Source organism: Nematolebias whitei, chromosome 19, assembly GCF_014905685.2.
Source record: "Nematolebias whitei isolate Nwh7 chromosome 19, NemWhi1, whole genome shotgun sequence".
NCBI classification, from domain to species: Eukaryota; Metazoa; Chordata; class Actinopteri; order Cyprinodontiformes; family Rivulidae; genus Nematolebias; species Nematolebias whitei.
This window is the reverse complement of record NC_056516.1, coordinates 37,308,559-37,315,007: the sequence shown is the minus strand read 5'-3', so window position 1 is coordinate 37,315,007 and position 6,449 is coordinate 37,308,559.

Genomic DNA, 6,449 nt, shown 5'->3' with positions numbered 1-6,449 from the left:
ATGTGAATTATTTTTAATTAAATGTGATTAAACATGCAATATTTTAATGCAGAACTGTATGTGGGAATATAAAATATGTCTGAAGGTTTCTGAGCATCTTAGAATAGGAGCCAGTGATGCTGATCACTACTGGGGGGTAAAAACTGTCACAACATTTAAAGAAAGTTTAGTTTTGCTGCAGAACATTCTGCATTTCAGCGCTGAATCAGGGTGGTGGTAGGGTCATGGTTTGGGCCAGAACAACTGTAGCTCTGCAGAAAGTGAATAAAACAGTAACACTAAACACACAAGTTGTTATACTTAAACCCTGATTATTAATTATTTAATAAATTTCCTGATGGGGTGTGAGCATCTGCTGTTTCAGAAAATATTCACACACTTCTGCAGCCGGAGAATATTTCTTATTAAGACTGGGGTGGACCTAAAGTCAGGTGAAGGATCGATTCGTGTTCTGACTCCGGGGTAAAGTCCTGCCGGGTCGCCGACTCCTCTCACACGAGCCGTTTGTGTTCGCAGAGCTACGAGGAAATCCATAAGAGCAGATGGATCCAGAGCTGTCGTCTCAACCTCCACCGTCGATACAAAACACATCAAACTCCAACACAACATGGAGATGGAAGCGCAGGTTGTGGGGTTTACAAAAGACACACAGACACACAGAAGACGGACAATAAATTATATAAAAACTAGAGAACCTGCTGCTTTAACTTTTACACAAGCTGTGATCAGGAAGAAGTCACATAACGACTTGTTTTAATTAACCTAAAATATTTACAAAATAAAGATATTTAAAATGAATATGCCAATGTTAAAATGTTCATATGTGAATCTAAAGCGTTGGAAATTAAATTTAATATTACATAAAAAAGGATTAAATTAAAGTGTTTTGTTTTTATAAACTTCAATGATAAAGTTGAGTAATTATGAGAGAAATTTTTAAAAGTATTAATAAACTACAAAATATGCAAATGAGCTTCTAGATGTGGTTCATAAAAATTGTGGATATCAATATTTGCTGAACAGAATATTTTACGAGGAGATTTTTTTTTCTCTTCTTGTTTTGTGTTTTGGAGTTATTAGTCAGAAATAATAAAAGAATAATAAAAACTTTTATTACCTCCTAAATATTGTGTCAGGGAATATCACTGTGTCCATTAAAATGATCATTAAAACAAACCAGTTGAAGCCAAATACACAAATTAAACAACTTATTGTTTCAACAATCTCCTGTTTATGAAAATTAATGTTCATTTTGTTTCATTTCTTCCAACTAATATTTAATGTAAAAAGTTAAAACAGCATATTTTACAATACAGACTTACATTTTACTTTGTTTCTTTGCAACACTTAAAACTAGAAATAATGAACATTTAACACAAAATAGAGACAAACACAAACAACAATGACTGACACCAAACACACACACTCCACAAAACAACAAATTAAAGCTCACACACACACACACAGAAACACACACAGTTATTCTAAACACAGACTTCATGATTCCACATCACACACTGAAACAAGAAATGTGTGCTGAACTACTAGAACAAGATGTTTATTCTGGCTCAGAAGTTTGTTTGTTGTCAAGTTGTTGTTGTTTATCAGCAGTAAAGGAAATAAATTTTAATCATGTTGGGTGAAAAAGTTATATTAGTGTTTCTTTCTTGAATATAAATTTGCTGCTGAACAATAAAATCAACAACAAATTTACTATTTGATGCATACCCAGTTACATAACCAGTACCAGATACCTATGTACCCGGTAAGTATCTGGTAAGTACCCAGTAAGTATCTGGTAAGTACCAAGTCTATTCCAGTTCCATGCCTGGCATGTACTCAGTAAGTACCAGTATACGTGTATAAGTGGTGTATAAGTACTATATGTTGTCATTGTTGTATGTCCCCATACAATCATGAAATTAGTTCTCTGCATTTAACCCATCACACCTGAGATACACCCAGGTGGAGCAGTGGGCAGGTTCTGAGTGCCCGGAGAGCAATTAGGGATTGGGTGTCTTGCCCAGAGACACCATGACATATGGGGATGGCTGGGAGTTGAAACTGGGACTTTCTGGTCCCAAGTCGGCTGCCCTACCTCTACCCCATCTCAGTCTCAGTAACATCACTTATTTGTATTGGGTACCCACCCTGTATGCACATATCAGTAAATAATACCATGCATGGACCAGATATTTGCAAGTACCCAGTATATTGCAGGTAAGTATGTATTCCTACCTGGTAAGAGATCTACCAGCATTTACCCAAAATACACCCATTATGTACTGGTAAGTACCATGTACCTACCCAGCAAGTTTTTGGAACATACTGGTGAGTACCATGTTTGCACACTGGATATACTGTATCCCTGATATGAACCAAGTACATGTTGGTAAATACCAAGTACACACCAGGTAAGTATCCAGTGCCTACCATTAAGTACCTGGTACAGACTGGTGAGTACCATGTTTGCACCAGGTACACACTCAGTATCTCCCTAATATGAACCAAGTACATGTTGGTAAATACCAAGTACACGTCAAGTAATTATCCAGTACTCCTACCTGGTAAGATATCTACCAGCATTTACCCAGAACGCAACCATTACATACCAGTAAGTACCATGTACCTACCCATTTAAAATATGGAACATACTGGTGAGTACCAGTGCACATACACACTGAATATCTCCCAATATAAACCAAGTACATACTGCTAAATACAGAGTACACACCAGGTAAGTAAGTAAGATAAGATAGAACTAGCCAGTGCCTACGTAAGTACCTGGTACAGACTGGTTTGCACCAGGTACACATTTGGTATGTACCCAATAAGTGTTCAGTGCCTATTGGTACTTACTGCGTGTTTTTTAATGTACTATTACTCTCAGCTGGAATCTGATCAACTCCTTTCTAGTAAAATATACAGTTTGGTTTCATATCTATGGTTAAATGTTGAGTTTTTAATGAAATAAAGCAGAAATGTTGACTTTTAAAGCGCTGCACCAGCTTCAACCCTCCTCTGATGAGGGTCATTGCTGGTGTTCTCTCCCTCCCTGCTGCTCGTGTGTTTGTGTCGCTGGTGGAGTAAATCAAAGATGGCGCCTGCAGCAGCTCCGTCACATGAATCCTGACGGCTCTGTTTGAGTCCCACACTTTGTTTTGCCAGATCTGCTCGAGGTAATTTATTGACTTTTTGTCAAATGAGGTCTTCAATCAGCCTCTGCTGGATCATTCCCACTGATGGCTGCAGTTTCTCTTGGCTCTGCAGGAGTCATTAGGTGCTCAATATCTTTAATGACTTCAACTTATCTCAAACTGTTTCAAAGATATGAACACACACACACACATTTCTGAAACTGGAAACAGCTGGTTTATCACACACAATAAAACATGTTGATCAAGAAACTTTGTTTGATCCTTTAAAAGGAGGAAGAGGAGCAAACAGAGGAGGCCAGAACACAGTTCTCTCACCGAGAAGAGGCGCCGTTTGAAGCTCCTTCAAGTTAGAAAAAGAGACGCAGGCCACATTTAACAACGTTAGCCAAGGAGACACCAAGGCCTCACAACATTTATGTCAAATTATTACACACACAAACAGAAAAATACAAGACGTAGGCCTGAACTTTCACTTAAACAAATACGATTTATGACGACATCACTGAGCCTTTTCATCATTTTAGTTTAATATGAATTAAACTTAAGATTAAAAAGTTCATTGTGCAGGAGTGAGACTGCACAATGAATGAGAATTTACAAAACTTTAATTAGTCAGAAATTTATTACGGGAGTAAAAACCAATTAAACTGATTAAACATCATACAGGAGAAGAAGTAAAATGATGATCAACTTTGAGTTCATCATATAAATCAGGACGACTCCATTCAGCTGCTCTGACTTCCTGTCTGTTTCTGAATCCATTTAAAGATTTTACTGCTCTGAACGCTCCGACTGCATTTATTCACTTTATTTAATCATCTCAGAACCTACTTTGTACGTCTGACATCAAATATTTCCTCTAAGATGTTTTAAAATAAAAATTAAAGGTGGTCAGTGTTTTTCAGTGGCTGCTCCAGGTCTGCAAAACAATATTTACCTTTCAATAAATGCATAATTTGCGACTCAGTCTGATGAAACTTGCTGGATTTAATGATCAGACCTCGTTTGTTTTGTAAATTCTGCATCATTTATTTAAAAAAATGGATCCCAGAATGACTGCGACCTGAAGTGCACCATCAATAATCTGAGTTTGTTTCGTTCCTGCAGACGATGGGTGGAATCTAATCATCTGTGAGAGGCGATCGCTCTCTCTGCGGCTGCCTTTGTTTACGGTGATCGAAGCTCCTGCCTGAAGAGTCCGTCTGCAGATTGAATTATTCTGAAGGAACGTTTAGTGAGAAGAATGCAGGAGGAGCCGCTTCGTCAACCGACACTTAAAATGAAATAAACCTTCGGAGATAAGCTCCGTCTGACAGAGAATTAGATCAAAATGTGCAGTTTTGATAGAAGAAATGTTTAATCTTAGATTAAACACATCAGAGTTTTATTAAAATAAAGTTTTATGGTATTCTGACACCCTGCAGCAGAATAAAATAACTTAAAAGTCAATTATTTTATTTTATAGATGGTTCAAATAATTATAAAATTCAGTTTGTGGTTGATTAAACTCAAGTCTTCTGAATCAGCTAATCAGCCAGAATAAAAGGCGGAGAATTAATGAAAAGAAAATAATTATTTTTATTCACAATTTAACTGTAAAAAAGAGAAATAGGTTGATGATGCTGAAAAGGCTTTAATGCACCATTATTTGAAAAACAAACCCTCAATTTGAATGTTCAGAATAAAAATAATCAGGAATTAGGAAGTGAGCAGTGAGAAATTTAAATGTTTTCTGGTGGGAGGAAGAATAAATAAATTCATGTTAATTCATTTAATCATAACTCAGAGTGCAGAAACAAGCTGCAGGTTCAGGAACTGTTTAACGGACACAAGAACAAGCAGCTCTGCTGGTTTGAGAGGTTTTAAACGGTTCTTCGTCACCTGACTGAACTTTTACATCCTCACCGTCACAGAGCTGACGTCCAGGAACATTTCTAACTCCAGATAAATAAATAAAAACAGCTGTGATGAAGTTCCACATCTGTGGAACAGCCTATAAGAGATTTAATCCAATCAAAGATGAAAATGCATTTATTCTCATTTTTTGCCTCTTTTAGGTTAAATATAATTTATTGTCAAAACTCAGTTTGTTTAATTTAATATTGTTTTGTTGGTAACCGTAGATCAAGTTTATTGCTGATTTTATCATTATTGGTTAAAAGTTTATACTTTGTACAGCTTTTTTGGTCAGCTGACCATATTGTTATTACAAACACTTTTATAAATGTGCTAATCATTGTTCCCCATGAGTCGTGCGTCACATGATCTACAGCCAATCAGACGCAGCGTGGAGCGGGTCATGACTTTATGTTCTCATGTAGTTGATAAGATTACTGTAGTTTGTGAAACTGAAACCTGAGGACTTTATGAAAAGTGACGGTATCCTTAGGATGAAAAATATGAATGTGAGTGAGTACTGACCCACTTGTGGTTCTGACTCTGACACAAAACAACGTTCACATGAAGTTCTCTGATTTTTCCCCGTCTCTGTTCAGTGCGAGTCATTCTGGAGGTGAGATGATGTTTAAAGAACACGGAGTAATGTCCCCCTGCTCCTCTTCAGACCTGCTGATCATGATGTTTGACTCATCAGGACTGACTCCATCAAACAGGAAGTGCCACAGCAGGAGCAGACCCCCCCCCCCCCCCCCAGTCTGTCACCCGCCTCACTCTAACTGGATAACGAGCTCCACTAATCCGGCCTACAAACACTCAGAGTCGTGTCTTATTTCCCTCCATCCCAGAGTAAGAACGCAGCTGGCTGTTACCTGTCTGAAAGCCTCGCCGTCTCCCTTGCCGGCCTGCTGGGCGATGAGCATCAGCTTCTTGCTCTTCTCGTTCCTCTTATGAATTTTATAGAGACAGGACAGCAGGCAGATCAACAGCATGAAGGCGATGAGGCTCAGCAGGGACAGGATGGCAGCAGCCAGGGCCGGCAGCTTGTACGCTGCGAACATGAGAAACAAGCAGAAACAACGAGTCTTCACTGGAACAGCGATGCTTCACAGCTGGAATAAACACAGAACATGTCCAGAATCTAGGCCCCGTTTTAGTTTTTTTACTGACATAAACAAACAGCTGATCGAAATAAGACTTTAAACATCTAAATGAAAGGTTCTCAGTCAAATAATGCAGCGTAGACATTTAAACCCATCGTGTTGTTTATTCAGCTGGAACCTGATGCAAAATTCAACAAGACCGTTCAGGCACAATAACAAACGTGAAAGATGCTGATTCATTAGTGTGAACGCCGAGTCAGCATTAGCACGGTTGTTTTCCTGTTTTTATTTT